Source organism: Homalodisca vitripennis, chromosome 4, assembly GCF_021130785.1.
Source record: "Homalodisca vitripennis isolate AUS2020 chromosome 4, UT_GWSS_2.1, whole genome shotgun sequence".
In the NCBI taxonomy this organism is placed as follows: Eukaryota; Metazoa; Arthropoda; class Insecta; order Hemiptera; family Cicadellidae; genus Homalodisca; species Homalodisca vitripennis.
Window position 1 is genome coordinate 161,828,294 of NC_060210.1, and position 20,256 is coordinate 161,848,549.

At 34.0% G+C, this 20,256-nt stretch overlaps 1 protein-coding gene across 1 annotated transcript in view; it reads right to left on the reverse strand.

Annotated features, from left to right (window-relative positions):
* Nucleotides 1-10,361, reverse strand: part of LOC124360488 — a 57,324-nt gene extending 46,963 nt beyond the window's left edge. The window contains exon 1 of the mRNA XM_046814160.1: nt 10,251-10,361. The gene's annotated coding sequence lies outside the window, so the exon portion shown is untranslated. The remainder of the gene's footprint in view (nt 1-10,250) is intronic.
* Nucleotides 10,362-20,256: the final 9,895 nt, after the last annotated feature.

The following is a 20,256-nucleotide window of genomic DNA, read 5'->3' on the forward strand; positions in this document are numbered from 1 at the left end:
AGTTATTTTATATCTTTATTTCTAAACTTTAACTAATCTTTAACTTCAAATTGTTATTTTCCTAACTTTAACATGCTTACTGTTAATGTATATTTCTTTCTTATTTAGTTTTATATTTTAAGATGTGCTGCATTACAAGGTATTCTGTGGATATTTCTTTTTCTTGGAACAAAAAAGTTACAAAAGTGGAACAAATTATACTTTATTTAAAAAACTTGCACATGGAACTTCAGAATTTTTGTTTAGTATCCATACCAGAGGTAGATAAAACTGGGGGTAGTTTTTGAGTTGTCCTACCCCCTGGTCTACGCCGCCCCGACAATCGCGACGTACTGTAGCGGTCATCCTATCTGTTTTGTCCATTCAATACCGCTCCCAGGACCGTCAATTGAACACATCGCCCCACATTGCAATAAAATTAGTGATCAATTGGCTGCAGATGATTTTTTTTAGAATTGCCAGGTTTCAAGAGTTTTGACGATCCTCCCGAAAATTTTTATTGGGCGCTGTTCTTCTCGATTGATGGTTTGCTTGACTTCTTAGTCTTCTCTTGGAGGCTACTACTGGATACCTCTTAGGGTGACCTCTTCTTGCACAAAGGAACCTGGTAGCTGGAGAGGCTTGACTTCTTAGTCCTCTTGGAGGCTACTACTGGACACCTCATAGGGTGACCTCCATTTGCACAAAGGAACCTGGTAGCTGGAGAGGCTTGACTTTCCTTGCTTAAACTGCTCTACTGAACTTCCTTGTTGCCCTTACTATAGGTGTAGCTTTACGTTAGCGCTTTTTTACACGAAGAAGATTGTTTAAAAGCACGTCCGACCAGCTCGAGTGTTTTTAAATAAAGACACCGAGTTTCCACGGAAATAGCTAACGATGTTGTTTCTTTTATTTAATGTTCCTATGGAAGCAAATTAATCTCTACCATCTTACATTTTTACTTAACTTTTGGATTTTCAAAACTAGGCAAAGAAAATAACAACCTATTTTTCTTAGAATATCTATTCTCTGTATCAAAAGTTCCATTTTCACAGCTTAATTTTAAAGGATGACTAAAGAATTTCCCACATAGCCTTTCTTATTCTCTTAGGACATACAGTTGCGAAATTTGCACTTAAATGGTCCTAAATATCCTTTGTGCTGCTTATGGCGTGACAGGATATTCTGAACGGGTAAGATTTGGTGCAGTGTCCACATATCGTCGAAATTCATGGCGAAGGATTTTGAAGGATTATTAATCTCAGTTATGTCTCCTTGGAAGAAGGATAGGCTACCTCTGTACTAGCCTCTCCAGTCAAAGCAGGCGGAGGTAACAAACCCTTATGTCTAGTCTAGTGCCTTTAACGCTTAGACCCATCAACTATCCCCCGCAGTAAACTAAACCCTTGCATCTCGATATTGGCTGTTAGTGATGTGCCACACCAGGATATCGATGGGGTTGGCCAGATGAATGTGACTCATCGGTTTTTGCTTTACCCAGGGAGGTATAAACCAGTCAGAAATGATGTCATATAACCTTACTTGTAGTTTGCTATTAATTGCTGTTGTATCAGTCTTTTGCTTTGATCACAACAAAAACTTGTTTCTATTGCTAAATGAACTTCGTGCTAATAAATTTGTAAATATTCCGTTCGTTTACCGAAGATTTTAACGTTTTCATCAATTTACACTTCGAGACCTTGGCTGGCAGTTGTAAAATTTTCTTCTTTTTTATAACACTTCCAACGCAAACAATTCGTGAACGTACCTACTACAACAAGTACACTTTTTTAAAGCGGCTGAATTTGTGCCTATTGGTCTAAAAATAATTCAATATACGACACAAAATAGATTTGACTGCATCCTATACATGCGCTGCTAACGAGGGCCATTTCTACTAACTAAATATAACCCAATTTCAGCTAAATAAAAGTTCTAGAAAAATGTAACCAAATTTTGGTGGAGAGATTTTTAAGTTCTGTTGTTTTATTATGTTATTTTTAAAAGATAAATAAGTATAACACTCGTGTTGGATATACAGTTATAAAGTATAAGCATGACATATAATAATTTTCATTATAATTTAAAATCAATATGTATAGGATAAATAATTATATGTTCACAAACATGTAAGATAGAGAAAGTAATATTATATATTAGTCTCTAGTTTAATACATTTTCAATATTTAATTTAGCCGTCATTCACGGCGTCATTAGCATAGTGATGTAGTTGAATAACTCTGTTTAAAATAAATAATAAAGTACAACGAATTCTCATGCCCATCTCGTATTCAAAGAAATTAACTGGTTAAGAATTAACGAATCCTGCCACTCTATAAGTGGGAACATTTATCTTCTGTCTTTTAGTGTGTCCGAATATCTTAGAAGAAATTCAGTAAAAGGCTTGAAATTCGGCATGAAGGCTCATTTATATGTAGTCAAAATTGAGTCTGATGATGATGATGCATGGCATTGGCTGGACCATGAGATTTGGTTGAGAATTTTCAGGAATATCAAGAATGGATTGAACTGAAGACTTCAATTTTACATCAGTCAGTGGGCTGACAAAGTTCTTCTTCTGGCGATTTTGTCTATACACCTTGCCATATCTCAAGAACAAGTTGAGCAATGACTTGAAGTTTATAGTCACCTTCCCTTTATAGCTGCGTCTGGTATCTGACACTGTCTCAGAATTGATTCCTGGAATCTGGAGTCATGTTAGTCTGAAGAGATGAACTGGAACTAAAATGAACATTCAAGCTGAATAAATAAAACCCTTCCTGCCATAGTATGTTATGTGTAGAAAAATCCGTTGCACCACTGTACTTAGAGAACATATCAGAAACATCGTACTGCACTTATTTGTTAACCCGATGAGACAATGAGACTGACACTTTACCTATTTATAGGTGTCTCTGATGTCTAAAGGATGTAAAGGTTCGTTTTGAGCTTGTTCGTTGCACCACTGTACTTAGAGAACATATCAGAAACATCGTACTGCACTTATTTGTTAACCCGATGAGACAATGAGACTGACACTTTACCTATTTATAGGTGTCTCTGATGTCTAAAGGATGTAAAGGTTCGTTTTGAGCTTGTTCGTTGCACCACTGTACTTAGAGAACATATCAGAAACATCGTACTGCACTTATTTGTTAACCCGATGAGACAATGAGACTGACACTTTACCTATTTATAGGTGTCTCTGATGTCTAAAGGATGTAAAGGTTCGTTTTGAGCTTGTTCGTTGCACCACTGTACTTAGAGAACATATCAGAAACATCGTACTGCACTTATTTGTTAACCCGATGAGACAATGAGACTGACACTTTACCTATTTATAGGTGTCTCTGATGTCTAAAGGATGTAAAGGTTCGTTTTGAGCTTGTTCGTTGCACCACTGTACTTAGAGAACATATCAGAAACATCGTACTGCACTTATTTGTTAACCCGATGAGACAATGAGACTGACACTTTACCTATTTATAGGTGTCTCTGATGTCTAAAGGATGTAAAGGTTCGTTTTGAGCTTGTTCGTTGCACCACTGTACTTAGAGAACATATCAGAAACATCGTACTGCACTTATTTGTTAACCCGATGAGACAATGAGACTGACACTTTACCTATTTATAGGTGTCTCTGATGTCTAAAGGATGTAAAGGTTCGTTTTGAGCTTGTTCGTTGCCGACTTTCTTTGGATCTCTTCAGACGAACATGACTCCAGATCCCAAGAGTCAAGTCTGAGACTCTGCATTAAAAAGAAAGGTGAACTGGAGCTAAAATCAACATTCAAATGTAATCAACCATACCTACCATAGCTACGTTATGTGTTGAAAATTTAGCATGAAATTTCACATGGTACATGGTTATCAATGGGATATGTAGCTATCAATCAGCGGTGTCTCATGAAAAAATTGAGCTCTTGATTGGAGATTTTGCATGAAACCTTATTTTGACATGGGAAACACAGAATTTTATGAAGATTACGTCCATATAATTATAGGCATAACTGAGCTTTACAGAATAGTCATACTACTAAAATGTTATTTTAATATGAGTTTAAAGTTGAAATCAGAGTACGAGAGCCTGCATCAAAGTGTTGTCTTCATGGAAGGTAAGTTTCCATAAGGGTACATAGTTAACGATTACATGTAGGAAATCTTTCATTCCAGGAGAAAGTATGTGTTTTGTTTACAAATGTTTACAAATTACAAATGTTTTGTTGCTTGCAGAGTTATTATAAAAACGTTTATTTTTGTTACAAGAGAGGAGAAAATTGGCCAATTTCCCCATTTTCCTATGCCATATGTGCGTTTACCCAGTAGAATACCATAAAATCGTCAGCACTATAAAATCAATGATACACTAGAATGCTTAGATTCAAGGCATTCTGTTTAATATAATAAAAGTTAATAAAGTTGAGATTTTGCCAACCATTATTTATTTTGGCGGTAAAAATGACTGGGAGTTTTTTTTAATCAAGCAGTTTTTAAGCTAAGACGCGCCTTTCTCTTATCGGGCAAAAGTTGTTTTGAAACATAATAAATACTGTTGCATGCTATGTATAAATTACACATTTTGCCTTTTTCACCACACCCGTCTTTAAGCTGTCATAAATGGAGGAAGGAGTGAGGGACTACTTATGGGTTTATTTATGATTACTATTAATATTCAACTTTAACAAGTCATCTACTGACGTCGATCATCCTTTTATAATACTTGATTGACGGCAGAGGATGACTTGTAAGATGTTGAACTTATAGTAGCGTTTATGACTATTGTTTGAACGGTTTGACGAAGTATAAGAAGTGTTAATATTAATTGTCTATACCCAGTTCTGGGCTGTAACACTGTGGTATATACTAAAATTGTTGTGGCACATGGGATCATGTATAAAATAAAATAAAACTGTTAATAAATAAACGTATTTGAACTGTGAGCTGTTAGTAATCAAAGCTATATAAAAATGAGTTATTTATGTTGTGTGCAGAGAAAATGTAATTTCCGTTTTATGATATGATTGTATTTTATGTTGTTATAAGTTCTTAAGGAAGTTAATTTTCTAATAAACCTGATTATTTAAAACGATCTGTCATTATTTTTGCCCGCTTTCCCAGTGACAACATAGTTATTGAAGTTACCGAAATCTAACAATTTGTCTGACAATATAACTTGGATTACAGAAAAGAGCCACCTTCAACCGGTGCCTCAATCGAGTATTTATAACGTTTTTAAACATTTTCAATAGCCATTAGATCGTCAGTGACTTCCGTAAGAATAGAGTAAGTCAGTTCACTAAAAGGGAAGAGGCTGCTAAACTAGTGCTGGAACGAAAAAGTAAAAACGTGAAAATATGCTTAATTTACCATACGAAGTTAGTTTTAAGAAACCTCTACAACCTAACTTGCCAGGCCAACTTAAGTCTTTTAACTTGCTATAAGAGCCGCCTGTAGCCAGACTCGCAGCTACATGTCTACATTTCTAGAGAGGGCAAGTCCTATAATTGCCGCCCTTTCCACCAATCAACTCTGGAAAATTTAATAATTTACTTTTATATTGTTTCTAAATCAGCTTGTAAATAATTCAGAAGTAATTAATAATTATGTTTATATTCACGGTATTTTGTATTAATTATACAACTGAAGCTTTATAACAGTTTAATACAAAGATGAGGGCAAACAAAAAATTTCTTTATACAGGGTGTCCAACGAGTAACCCGACAAATTTATCAGCTGGTTTCAAGACGGAAATAAACCAAAATTGATGTTTTTATGGCGTAAAGTTAGATGTTACAAACTATCGGATTTTTTGTAAAATGAACTGAAATACGTCCCAGACCTGTAAGACCACCCATATCGGAGATATCAGGCAAAATATGCAAAATTCGGTCTCTAAAACTTGCTTTGTTTGGTTTTGAAGTACATTAAACTTCAATTAGATGGGCAGTAGGCCTACACACGAAAACCTTTTAAACCAAAACTTGTAGAGAATTTAATTCTGAAGGGAATGATGTAAAATAGGCCAATTACTAAACAAATAAAAAGGTAAAAAATTAATGTTTACTAATATCAACACATACGAGAAATAAGACAGAACATGAAATATCTTGTTTATTAAATGAACGTCCTTCGTTGTTTTTTTTAAACGTTTTGTTAAACTTACTGAATTCTTCAATTGCCTTGAAATAACTGTCTAACCCTCCTAATAACTGAGCCAACTTTGCAGAAAGGTGCAGTTGTAATGCTGTTGAGAAACCTTAATTCAATGAAAGGGTTACTAAATGGCATAAGACTGTGTTAAAAATGTTTTATAGCTGTTTGTTATTATAAATTATTACTGGCAAAGAGGTTGGACAACGGGTGTTATTATCTCGCATTGACTTATCACCATGTGACACTACTGTTTTATTTTCATTAAAGCGAAGACAATTTCTTATTAAAGTAGCATTCTGCACGATAATTAAACAAGGCGCAGGAACAAACAAACAATCGACCGAGTCGGAGTATACTTGCCTGTAGCCCCACCGCGCGGGAAGTCGTTCAAAAATGTTAAGGTAATTAAACCTCGAGGTCGGCTCACATCCATTGTGGTTTTGGGAGGAAGGGTTTGATAGTCTTTTCTGCGACAAGGTTGGAAAGACATGTCAACTAACAACAATGTTTTTTATAACATGTGATTTTTCATGCGACATTAAAAATATAAGAACTGATTTCTTAACTAAGCATGATACTCCTCATATACTATTTTTCACATTTGACGAGGTAAACAATTAATAACACGCTTCCCCCTCCCCCCCATTAATTACGATATCAAGTAACGCTGCGAAGCGTCACTAGTTCAGTAGTTTCAATATGAAGAAGAATAACAGAGTAATAACGGTTTCGCTAAATGCTATCCGTCACTTAAAATGCAGACTGATAATTAATGTTATATCACTAATTATTAACGATCACAGGATTATTATACTTATAGACTAGCTCATTGTTGAGGATTGTTTCCGTAACTACTTTTACTTCTTTTTTACGTTCTATTCGAGATAGATACAGTTTTTAAAAACATTGGATTTCCTGATATCCCCTTACTAACGGGAATGTTAGATTAGCTGTTAGATTGTTGCAGATCGCTTCCCACATTTCTATCCGTTCTATACTATCCTAACTCAGTGAAAGTGGCCAGTTTTCAAGAAACATTCATGTTGTAGGTACAATTTTGATATTAAATTATATTGTGCAATTAATAAAAACGTCTTCTGCCCTAGAAAAGTGCGTTTGGTAGTATTTGAAGAAGAGGTTATGTACAAAGTAAAAGAAAATCCGTTAGTTAGTTTGCATTCTATGAACGCAAGAAGATCTGGTGTGAAAATCTAAAACATGAAGATCTCTGACGTTAAGGACAAATCTTTACCCTAAAATCAACTACAATGACCTAGTAATTTCAGCTGTGAAATGTAATAATCAGCAGTTAAATAACATAAATAAGTATAATTTCGAAAAGTTTAACTTTATATGTACATAAACTATGCAAGATAGGAGTATACTTAATGGGTTTTCTTATCCTATTAAATAGATCAATATGGTGAAGTTTGATAACGTAATTTTTTGTAATCACACACACACAAACATTGACCTCACCAGATACATGGGTAGTGGTGGCGTCTGCAGTCTAAAACAAACAGGATGTTGTTGATGTGGACAGGGGTATAGAGTGGATAACGGATAGTGGAATTGTATTCCGAGTTTATAGTTTTTGTAGTAAATAGTTTTAGACCGGCAGCTAAGTGGAATGTTTAGCTTGAAATTAACATTATTCACAGGATTAATTTAATACAAATATTGTAAAATATAAATCACAATGTGAGATGTATAAGAATATATATGTTTAAGAAAGAAAGAGATGTATAAGATATATACAGGGTGTTCAATTGAATACTTCAAACTCGTATTAAGAGAATTATATTGGCCCAAGTCCAGAAATTCTGTAAACGAGAGTGTATAGTAACCTACTAATTGGGGAGGGGGGGGGGGTGGAATAAAATAAATCAGTGGGATGTGTTTTAAAAAGTACTAATTTCAAGTGACCCCACAAAAAAGTCTAAGGGTGTTAAGTCTTGAGACCTTGCCGGCCACTCAATTGATCCTCTTTTACCAATCCAGTGATCCAGGTTACAGAATCGAAAAACCTCTTAATGTTTTTACTTGACAATATAAATACCCACAATATACAAATGTATTTAATTAAACAATTAAAACCAACCTCGTTTGAATGGAAAATTATTTTGTTTTAGTTTAAACCCTGAATGAGAACAGAACTTAACTTATTCTCATAACCAACTCAACTCCATCCAGAAAATTACCCCCTGTTGTTTTAACACCCGTTTTGAGGGGGCTGGAAAATGTACAAATAATTATCGGGTTCTCATTAAAGTTTAATTATCTTTAAATTATGTTCATTCAAAGGGTAAAACTAACATAACTATTAAAGTGTGCTATTATAAACTCAAGAAACAATATCTCCCTAATTCATGCTCTCATGCATATAATTTGTAAATTAATGGTGGTATTTTATCTAGTCTTGTTGTGTGTTGTAACGTTAACTTGTTTTGTGTGTCCTTTTTTTATAATTATCTTGTAATGTAATAAGTGATTTTCTCTATACTAGAGATATTGGACTCGAATGCTTTTTAGTTATTTCTGTAGAATTTTTTAGAGCTCTTTAGTTTTTAAGAACCAATAATACATTATTACGTTTAGGGGTTAATTTTAATTTGTTTCTGTCTGCGCAAATACATTTTCTCTTCTTGGCAGGTTCTAATAGTCTGATTAAAAATGATGAAAACTTCCCCGTACTTTTATTTCACAAGCGTTTGCTTTAGTATGCAATGCACACGCTGAATAATTAGATTATCTTGGGCGGCGTGGTGATTCCTGGAAGACACCAAGCCTGTTTGTCTTTGTATAGGTATAAAGTGAAATTACTACGTATTACTCGTATATAGTTCTTATGTCCTCCTTTCTTTCAAAATTTTACTGTACAGCTGTACTATATATTTTAATTTTAATAGTGAAGTTAAATTTCTATGGTAATTCTAGTATTCTGTTTCTTATCGATTATGGCGGAACGGATTTTTAGTTTTAACTCAGGGTAAACTTGACAAAGCTGAAGTTAGTTTTGGTATAAGTTATTCACGGATTTACCAATAGACCTTCGAGACTCGGACGGGTTGAAGATCTAAATAGACTGCAAGCAAAAAGGTTTAAGCAAGTAATAGTTTTTTTTTTTACTATTTTTGGCAATTGAAGAAATGTTATTTGTCACTAAGTTTGATGAGTTTATTTGGGAATTTTCCAGCGATAAAATTAATGTACGACTTACATTGTTACTTTGATACGCACTAATAATTTTCCAAAAGTTTTATTATTAAAAAACTGTATTTCTAATTCAAGTGCCTTAAATTTAATAAAAATATCATTAACGAGAATATCTTTAGCACTATTTGTATTATCTAATGGTAGAGCTCACTAATACCTTTGTATGAGTTGAGGCCCAAATTGTTTCGGATCTATAAAATAAAACTCTGATATGTCGATCCCTGATATCCAACGGTAAATATATCAAAGGATGGAGCGAACCAGGTAGTTTCATGATATTAATGTTAATTGTATTACATTTTGAACTAATACTGGCTAATTATGGCTAAACTCCCATGTTTCCGTTTGTTTTACATGATAGATAACACCGTATCTGAGTTTAATAATATAATTTTGTATGAGTTATACAATTATAACTATAAAATGGTACTTATTTAGATAAAATAACATGTAATATTTTACACCAATGGTTATGTAGTGTTTAATACCACATTATGAGATAGAACTATGCTTTAAATTACATAAATACAAATTTTATCCTAGACCTGTATTACGGCGACAAGATACAATAATAATATAGAAACTATTCGTTCTCAAAACCATTTAAACATGGATTACTTCATTTAATTTTAGTATTACATTATACCAATTTAGAAAAAAAGAATACGTTGGTGGAAAGTTGAAAAACCGTTAAACGTAATTATAAGTTGGCGATAACGTCACAGCTGTCAGTATTTTGGACAAACAATAACGTTTGGTAGTTCCTGGCAGAAGCAACAAGTTCCAGTGAGGAGCAACTGTGTACTCGGGGCTGAGGGGTGGCCCTCGCCCGCACCTGTTGAGTGGCAAGTACAAGGGTGCAGGTACACTGCCTAGGCACCACGGCTAGTATAGGCACATACCTGCTGCTGTCCGGAGGCGTGGGTGTGTGGTGTGCCTCCAGTCCTGTGGTGAGCTGCGTCTGGAGTGGTGGACGGTAACCTAGGATACGTGCGTGCGGCTGCGCTGCTGGCCCCTGACAACAGTTCTGTTGTACACCACCAGGGGGCTCCACTCTGCTGTCACTGTGGCCGATAACACAGTTTACTCTGTAGTTTCCACACCCTGCTACAGAGGGCGCTGTTATCACTATGTGTCGGTTATGCAGTTCAGGCATAAGTAAGTTCTCTCCCACATCGGTAGGTGTAGCTACTGCCATATCGTGAGCCTGAACTGGTCGATACCCTGTTAAAATCGGGTCACGACCTTTCGGTACAGACACCTTGACGCCATGTGCAATCGGAATTGATTGTGTTTTCCAGGAGTGATGCACATGTTTATATTCCATCCTTTGAGTCGGTTTCCTCTAGTAATTACCCGATTGTGAATTAAAATTGTACCATTTTATTTGAAATGTATGAAATATCATCATAGACGTTCTCAACATATTTAAATTACTGAGAATTTCTGAAATATCGTCAATTATGAAACATTTGTAAATTAAAACGGAAACCACTAAAGTTGTATGCTAATGTTAAAAATTAATGAATACAAACATTTGGTACTACAGTCCTAACGTATATTGCAGGAAAAATATTAAACCAGAAAACGCAAAAAATGTTACAGGGGTTGTCCCTAAAATTAAAGACAAATAATAACATGTATATTCAAATACTGTAATACTATTTGTCAATAATTGATAGGCGGTAAATGTTGTAATTAATAACTTTGAATATTACAAGTTTTAATTACAACCCGTAAAACAAATTATTTTGTTGAATGCGGGATATTTTTAAAACTCCTAAAATATCTATCTACATTGGTGTTGTTACGAATCTTAATTTGTAAATTTATAAAAAATGTATAAATTTCTTCCGTTCAAAAATGATTTTAAGTAGGTATGCTATACTGTGTGCAGACGATAGAGATACGACGGCGCTAACTGTGATATAGGTGCAGTTATGTATTGCGGGTACAGTCTAGGTCACAAATTGAAGGCGCACTGAACATTTTCTACTGCATAAATAATCGAAAAGATGGTTAAGGATCTTTGCCATCACTATATGTAAATTACAAGCTTCACTGTTTTTGTAGTATACAAAAATATAAAATATCCAGTAAAAGAGGTTGATTGTAATATGTAAAACTAATATGAACACGCCTTCAGCTTGGAGATACAGATTGTACTGGAGGCCATCTTGATTTAGCCCCATAAGAACAATAGTAAACTTCAATAAATTTTACACTCTTATTTGTGGATGAAAATTTAGGGAATTATATAATTTTAAATATATACTTAAATTGCATCCAAATGCTTTTGAGTATTTTGGATGTTATTTTTATAAGTTATTCAGAAAATAATTCAAACATTTTGATTTCTTTCCGATAAAATTCTTTAAAGTATACGTCCTACAGGCAAGCAAAAACATTTGGATATACAATAATAACGAGGCATCTTCCGAAATTCTATGTTCAAAAATAAAGGCGTAAAAGGATTTGAGATTTAATATTGTTCTTATAAACTAAATATCGTTCCACTAAAACCAGCTCCTAAAACCTTACATTGAAACCTTAGTTGACTGATGCAGCATCTGACTGTCAGAGAGTGAGATGTCAGCTGTGAAAGATCAATAAAAATAAAAGGAAAAACAGCAAGACGTGTTTTACAGTGCTAGGTTTCCTGTTCTAACCTCTGGCCTCTGTAGTCCAGAGAGAAGGCATTTCTTTGGTCCATGTCATATAATAAGTCAATAGGTTTCCCAATGAAATGAGACTTTTTTTCACTTCACATAAAACAGGTTTCAAGTAGGGAGATGGTCAATGGTTCCAATGTTTGGATAGTTTACCTTGCATATCTAAAGCCAACAATATTTTTTAATGGAATAGGAAAATGAATGTTGATAGAATTTCAGTTACATCTCATAAACGGAACGGTCAGGGTAATATTTTGTATACTGTCATGGCAAAAATGTCTATACACCGTGTTGGAACTGGCCCGACTCTCCTGCCTGAAGCACAACAGAAGTTTATAGTATTTCAGAGTACAATACTATCCACCACTCTTTGAACTGCTCTTACTCACTAATATCCCCGCAGTTACTTAGATTTCCATCGTCATGAGTGAGGACATTCCAGACTCAGCCCACAATACACGACTTTTCCTATATATATTGTTTTATGAAAACTCAGAAATTCATAATAATATCATGAATTTCAATACTTAACTAAAGATTTAATCTTTTTATTTTGGACCTTTATTCCTACTCTATAAAAAACACAAAGACTTCGCTTTTATTTCTGCGCTATTTCTTCAAGCCCTTGTTCTCGTTACTTATTTCAATGCCTTCCAAACTCCAAGAAAAGCAGAAATTATTTCTTGGTACATCTTTACAATGTGCCGGGAAATCAACACATATAGATTTTCAAAAACGTGTTCAGATTTACAACTGCTTTTTGATTTTTGATGTTTTAAAACATACATTAGGAGATGATTTAAAACGGTTGTTTTAGCAGCGTAACGTTTTGATGCTCAAAGTATCGCCTCAAGAATGAAATGTACTTCAAATTGTGCATGCAATCTCAGAGAATCCTGTTACGCGTCACTTGGGGTTCCGTACTCCTTGTTTAATCTTAAATTAAAATTTAGAACATAACGTGAGCGAAATCTGTTACACCATACGTGGTGCTTATCCTCAGCGAAATCTCAATGAGTGACATGTACCATTAGAGTTTAGTTTTCCTTATTTGGAAAAGAAGCTTCATGCACATGTGAAATGAAATCTATAGGTCAATTCATCTTTGAGAATATATCGTGTGAACATACAAGCAAAGGCAAATTAAATTTTCCGGCCTTTTGAGCACTAGTATTCGATTACGCTAATGCTCAACCAATAAAATTCTCTAATCTTAATAACCAGGTGACTGTTGTATACAGGGTGTTTCGTAATTAATGACCAAACCTTTACCATACTGCGTATTAGAGTTTCCCTTACATACGCCAACCGGGTCATAAGGTGTGTGTTTACTGCAGTCACAATCATGTTAATGAGAGCGGAAGTGCTAAAAATAACTCGCAGATAGCAGGCCGGCCTGGAACTGACCGTTAACTTGCTTTCGACAATACGCTCTGCGTAAAGTATTTTTGCTGAACTTGCGTTACCATCAGCCAATTCATAAACCTAGTAAATATCAGTGTATTCAGCCACTGAATAGTACTCAATCTGTAGTGTAAACTAACAATTACAGCTCGACTAAAACACGACAACACGACACCACTATTATAGAAACACAATGCGTGGAGGTTAAGGAGTTAGAATCAATATTAGTTCCAAGATAGTATTTAGTAAACAAATCATCACAACAATTAGCTACATTTAAATATATTACCAGCTGCTAAATAAAATCAGCTGTTGTGCAATGCCTTATGCACATGATAAGGATACATTCCTAATGCTGTACTTCAAAGCATTAGTTAGTATTTATCCGAACACTTATATTATTTTTATCTAAGATGTACTCTAATGAGATCATTAGAATTACCAAGTCTCAATTTGATACCTTAAACAATTTTATAGGTACAAATTATTTTCTAAAAAACATGTACAGCAAGACGAACAAAAAACTAAGCAACATAGGACTATATATTATATGATGAAATTTGTTTGTTTTCACATGTTTTATACCTTAGTAAAATCTTGGTCATTAATTACGGGACACCCTGTAAATGGGCGCTTTATAAGATAGTGAATAAGCCGCTAATGCATATGAAAGGCTTAAGGACCTAGAAGTACTGTATCTTTAATAAAGATCTATTGTATAGATTCGAGAAAGGTAACTCATAAAACTTTTTTATCCATTTGTGAAAAAGTGTCTGTGTACACTATCCACCATTTCAATATCAACCTTTAAGCTCAGTACAATTTTTGGTTGTCATGGAATGTCTTAAATTCCAGTTCCTACTAAAAATTTGCAACATTAAACATTTGATACTGGAAAACAAAATTCTTTGAATTTGTAATCAAATGAATTTGAGTTTTTACTCAAATCTCATTATTTCATCGATTGAAATAAAACACTGTATCAGAGATTTTATACTGTTGGTGTTTTTTGTGTGTATCTAACATGATCACATTAAATACAGAAGTATACATAGAATCATACAAACCTATGTGGCTCAACCGTGTCTTTTGTGAAGCAGCACAAGGAGTGGATGGCGTGGTTGTAGAGGTTTTCATTATTCGATGTTATATTTCAAATATATTTTCTATATGTCACTTAGTCCATTTTGTTACTTTGTTATAGCTCTAATCGTTCTTAAGATATTCGCCTAGGATATCTTTGCTGAAACACCCTGGGAGATAGTGTAAGTTGTCCTTAATTAACTTAGAGTTGAGTAGAAGTCATTCGTGCAAGGACCATTAATTACTCCTTCGGTGAGCCATTGGGCCATATTTATAAAAACGAAGGATATCTTTCAGAGCATAAGAGCAGAAGTATAAGGTTATGATTTTAAGTAAAAGGTAAGAAGTATAAGCATTTTATTTTTTCTGTATTTATAATGATTACCTTATACTTGAGACGATATACTCCTAGCGCGAGTAAAAGGATAGTCCTGAGCGACATGTAAGAACGTTTGGATTACTCAGAATTTTTGCATCGTTATGGAGAAAAACGCAGGAAAAAATTATTTTTGGTACAATTTCCAATTTCGTGACAAACTTATATATTGTATGATAGGAAACCGACGTTTCAGTTGCCCACAACTACGTTCAATTATTACTCTTCCTTTTTTTCAAAACTTGTTACAATTTACCTCTGCACCAGCAGTAGGATTTATAAATGGAGTCGTGAGGCATGGTTCTAACCCATATGCGACATCACCAAGTAGCACAACATTGTTTCTATTTCTCAGTTGTATTAACACTTGTGATATAATGTGATCCTGCACGGATCCCGACCAACTAATGTAGGCACTAGTGAACACTTCTCTCGCATCACAAGTGGCTTGAATATTCAAAAAAGGTTTACTCTTTCGGTTAATGAACTCGTCTTCGTGAAATTGAGTTAATTAATTTTTTCATTACATTGGGATTCATATAAGTTTTTAAATAACGAGACAAACACACACACACACAATGACAATATATGTGGTAGCATGTCAAATGTTTAAATCTCTTATGTGTGTAAGTACAAACTTATTTATTCTATTCTTTCTCGTTGCCATCCACCCATAAGCTAAATATACAAATATAATAAATACGCTCAGCCAGATACCATTTTGTGACACCCACCATCACCGAACACAATGTTATATAGAAATAAACCATGCACAATTTCAAATGTATAGGTCAGTTAGTTTTCAAGACATCGTGCGGACTGGCAGGCAGACAGAAATGAAATTTTCCAGTCCCACGAGTGAGGATAGCTAAAGCTCAGTTCATTAGTCAACATTGCTATCACAATCCTCGCGTTTCCTAGCACGTTGTCATCAGACCTGTTCATATTGACAGAGAACAGATTGTGAACAGCAAGCAAGCGTCAGAATATTGTGTGGTCAAACCATATCCCCTCTAACTGTTTACGTGGTCCATAGGACAAGACTGATGTAGATATCTGGATAATTACTAACACTGTTTTTGCAATATATTACAGAGTATTTTTTATGTAAGTCTGTATCTCGGTATTTATGGTGGTATTTATGAATGAGAAAACACACTTTCATCCCCTCACTCCCTTTACCTTATCACCCTTCGGCCGTATTCACTCTTGTCTTCCATTTACATCAAAATTCTCTAGTTAAGTCCTCCTTCTTAGACTAATGGATAAAGTAATCGCTCTCTGAGTGTTCAAGAGTTCAAATCTGGGAAAGTTTGCAAAATGTTAGCAACAACTAAAAATTAGGTAAACTTCGGCGCCAAACAACCGAGGCTTAAGAGGAAAGGACATGATACCCCTCAAACGAGAAAATTAATAATGAAGAAGTCGCCTGTGGTTGAAGACACAATCCTCTTATCTTATCTTTACGGCAATTTAATTCGCCCATAAAACCAGGGAGAATATTTTATGCTGAACCATTCATTAGGAAATAATCACTTGATACTGATTTCAGCACTGAGGATATAAAACAGGTTCTGAGTTAAGTTAAATATTGGCAATAAAACACCCGGCCGTCATAGAGTTCCGTATGAGTTTTAAAAATTTCTGTATGATTTGAATTGAACTGAAAATTAAAAATATTTTTTACGCAATTTTTAATGATTGTACAATGCCAAATAGTTAAAAAATATATTATCTATCAGTTATACAAAAGAGGAAATATGTAAGTTCAGAACCACAGAAATATGTCGTTTATTGACATCTTCGCGAAATTTTCAACAGTTTGTTATATAATAGGCTCAATAAATAGTTTAACAGATAACAATATTTTAACCTAATTCCAAGCCGGCTTTAGAAGTCTAACGCAGAAAATGTATTTAGTTAATGTAATATGTTTCACTTATCATCATTTGTGGGGAGAGGGGGGGGGAGAGAAGATAAATTGTACTGTTTTAGGTGACTATTCTGCCGCCTTTGATGCAATATGTAGAAAATCTTTATATTTTTAAATATCTATAAATATTGTTATAAACACTACTTTTAAAGTGAATTTAATCAAATAAAGATAATGGTATTTAAAAATGCTTCTTATTTACGCATTTCGTTATTAGATTACTTTTCCCGTTTCGGGATTGATCAGATTTTGATGTGTAATACATTTTAAAATATAGACGTTGTTCTTGGTATTGTCATCACCATTAGCCATTTTGTATTCACGTTTTCTGCAGTTTGGTTCTCGGGAGATTCTACGTAGAACAATGGAGTTACCTTCTACAAGTAGGGAAGAGGTTTCACCTGTCATTCATATGTGCAGTAGTTGTTTCGTGAAGCTGTTTGATTACGTTCCAAATAAACGATTCGGACATTGTGTCGTAGTTCGATACGGAGTTTTAAACGCGTTTTCCTTGTGTATAAACTGTGGCGGCCATTGTCCTCTGGCTGAGAATACAATGTTGTTTTGTTGTCTTAGACGCTGGATCGGCTACAAAACTTTCCCACAGCAGCCGCCAAGTTTTATCCTCCTCTTGATTAAATATTCGGTAAATTACTATTATTTTTATTTTGTATTAATTTCCTTATTTTAATTATGTTTGAAATGCTATTACTTTAATTCTTGTATTGGCTGGTTGGCTCCCGGGTAGGCAACTTTTATAACGTCAGATCACGTTGAACAAACTTTGAATAGCACAGAAACGAGCACCTCGTGATCTGAACTCTAACTTAGGTACTCTTTTAATGATGTTTTTGTTTTACTGCTAGAATTGGGAGGTGGCAACGGGTAGCCCGCACTGATGGCCAGCGGCATTCCGACGTAATTTCAGTCCCTTTTATATCTGTTATAGTACTCTCCTATACATTTATTTTTTTTTAAGTTTAAATTTTGAGAAATAGTGTGAGGTGGCTCAGTGGTAAATATTTAGCTCAGGGTTTACTGGCGTAGAAAAAAGGAATTGAATGAAGGCGAATCGTTGTTATAGTTAAACGTTCAGCACTGGTGGAGGCTAGCAAAATATATGAGGTATGCTAGGGAGTACAGGTCGAATTTGACTAATTAGTTTAATTTTTAGGAAGCGACACTTGCGTCATGTATATTGTTTTTTTTGAGCTAATGCAAAATCTGTTCACACACGACATTAATATCTCGGAAAGGTTTAGAATTGAAGCTTCGATGCCCGACACTACTCTACAATACTCGCGTACAATTTTCTGACACTGGTCACGAGCTTAGGGATCTGTTTTAGACTTGACAGTTTTCCTTGCCAAAACCAGTCGCGATACCTGTCGCAAAAGCTCTTACGAGATTCCGTTAGTCAAACAATTTTTGCTGTGGACACAATCCTAGCACGATTCTTTGTCAGTGTAAACGTAGCTTTAAACAGCTTGGCCAATGGTTCTCTCATATTAATTAATCTTTCCTTCTGACCCAATGGCTCAATTTATAATAACTATTTAAACAAAAATTAATTTTTTAAGAACAAATAGTACAAACACGAACAAATACGTAAGAACAAATGTTCAAGTTTTTACGTGTAGAATTAACTAACAAATGTGTTTTAATACCACTAGTAAATTACCGCGCACTTTCCAATATTAATTTATTTTTGCGAGACCTTTCAAAATAAGATTCAATCGTCAAGCAACTTCACAAATTGATTTTTAAAGGCCATGCAAAAATACATTAATATTGGAAAGTGTGTGGTAATTTACTAGTGATATTAAAAAATTATTTCTAATGGTCCAAGAATCTCCAATAAAAATGTGTATTAATAATATTTCTAGGAGAAAAGCGTTTATCTCCATGTATCTTTACATGACAATAAAAATTATACCCATTAAAGGTATTACTCATTAGGTTTTAGATTTGGTCAGTTATAAGGAAGAAAATAAACTATGAAGATAGTACTAGAACAATATCAAACCCAAAATATATTGTACCATTTCCTGTTTGTATGTATTTTACAAACAAACACATGCTATATAATTTTGTAGAATATATCAATAAAATAAAATGAAACAATACACCTGTAGGACTCTTTTCGGGCAGTCAGCTGCATCTCTAAAGATAGAATAAATACACTTCAATGATAAAGAATTCAGGGAAAATAAGTAAACTCGTTATTAAAATGTAAGATATTTATTTCTTGAAATTTGCAAAGCATAATAACTTTATTAAACCGTTATTAGATTAAAGTATTGTTAATTATGCGACTTATGTATTATCGGTAATGTAAAATATGAGATTGCAGGAAGTGAGAGGTATTGTCTCGATACAGAAGTGACGGCCTACGATACGCGCTGGGTTAGCCCCGTGCATGCTACCCGCTACCCGCTACTCTACACCCTCACAGCACGTACTTGAGGCTAGTGGTAGGAGTATGTCTGGTGTTACTAAGTACTTATAACACTAGTCCAAAGTCTGAGAGCACGATCAGATCGGAAGCCATTACTCGAACTATTATAGAATATTTCGTATTAAATTTCATTATAAACTAGTTTTATAGTTAAAAATTAGTTTTCTTATTGAAATACGAATAATCAAAAGCAGTTTTTACTTTAGTTCAATTGATACTGTCTGGTAATTAATATTTGCAACATGTTATTGTGCAGTACTACAGCAATTGAAGTTATTCTACAGACTTTAACTGTTACAATTTCTGTTTTAGCCTCTACAGTGTCCCTTATTCAATATTACAGTATTACAATCTTAATACTAATGAGAAAAATTATGTAAAGTTTATTTTTTCTTTTTAAACTGCTCAAACTAATTTGTAATTATCCACACTATTCCAACTACTCTTGCTTAATAAAATAGAATGGAACAGGAAATTGTATTGTTATTTTTGATACAGTGTAGAATTTAAAACTGTTAATTATGTTCATGCTAGAAATATAATATTATAATATATTTGTTTTATAAAGCAAACATACGAGTGTTACACAAAGGCTTTGTGTTACGAATTTTATTTTTTGGTTGGTGTGTTCAGCATAAAATTATGTGGTAAATTGCTTGTAATTATTGCACAATTTATATTTTTAAAATATTATCTGTTTTAAAGAAACTATCTGGAAAACACACCTTATTATTGTATATAGATAATTAAGTATATTTTAACGACATGGATCAGGCATGTGTTTGATTGATTTTATATGAACTAAATGTATTCCAAAATCTTAATTCTTTCAGTAATGTGTTTTGCTTTTCTACACTCCTTACAAAGTAAACGACGAAAGGTCTTAACGGGTTATTCCACTGCAAAAACTGGTATTAAAATGGTAAACTTATGAAAATGATGAAATATATTATGTATATATATTATAAACTTATGAAAATAT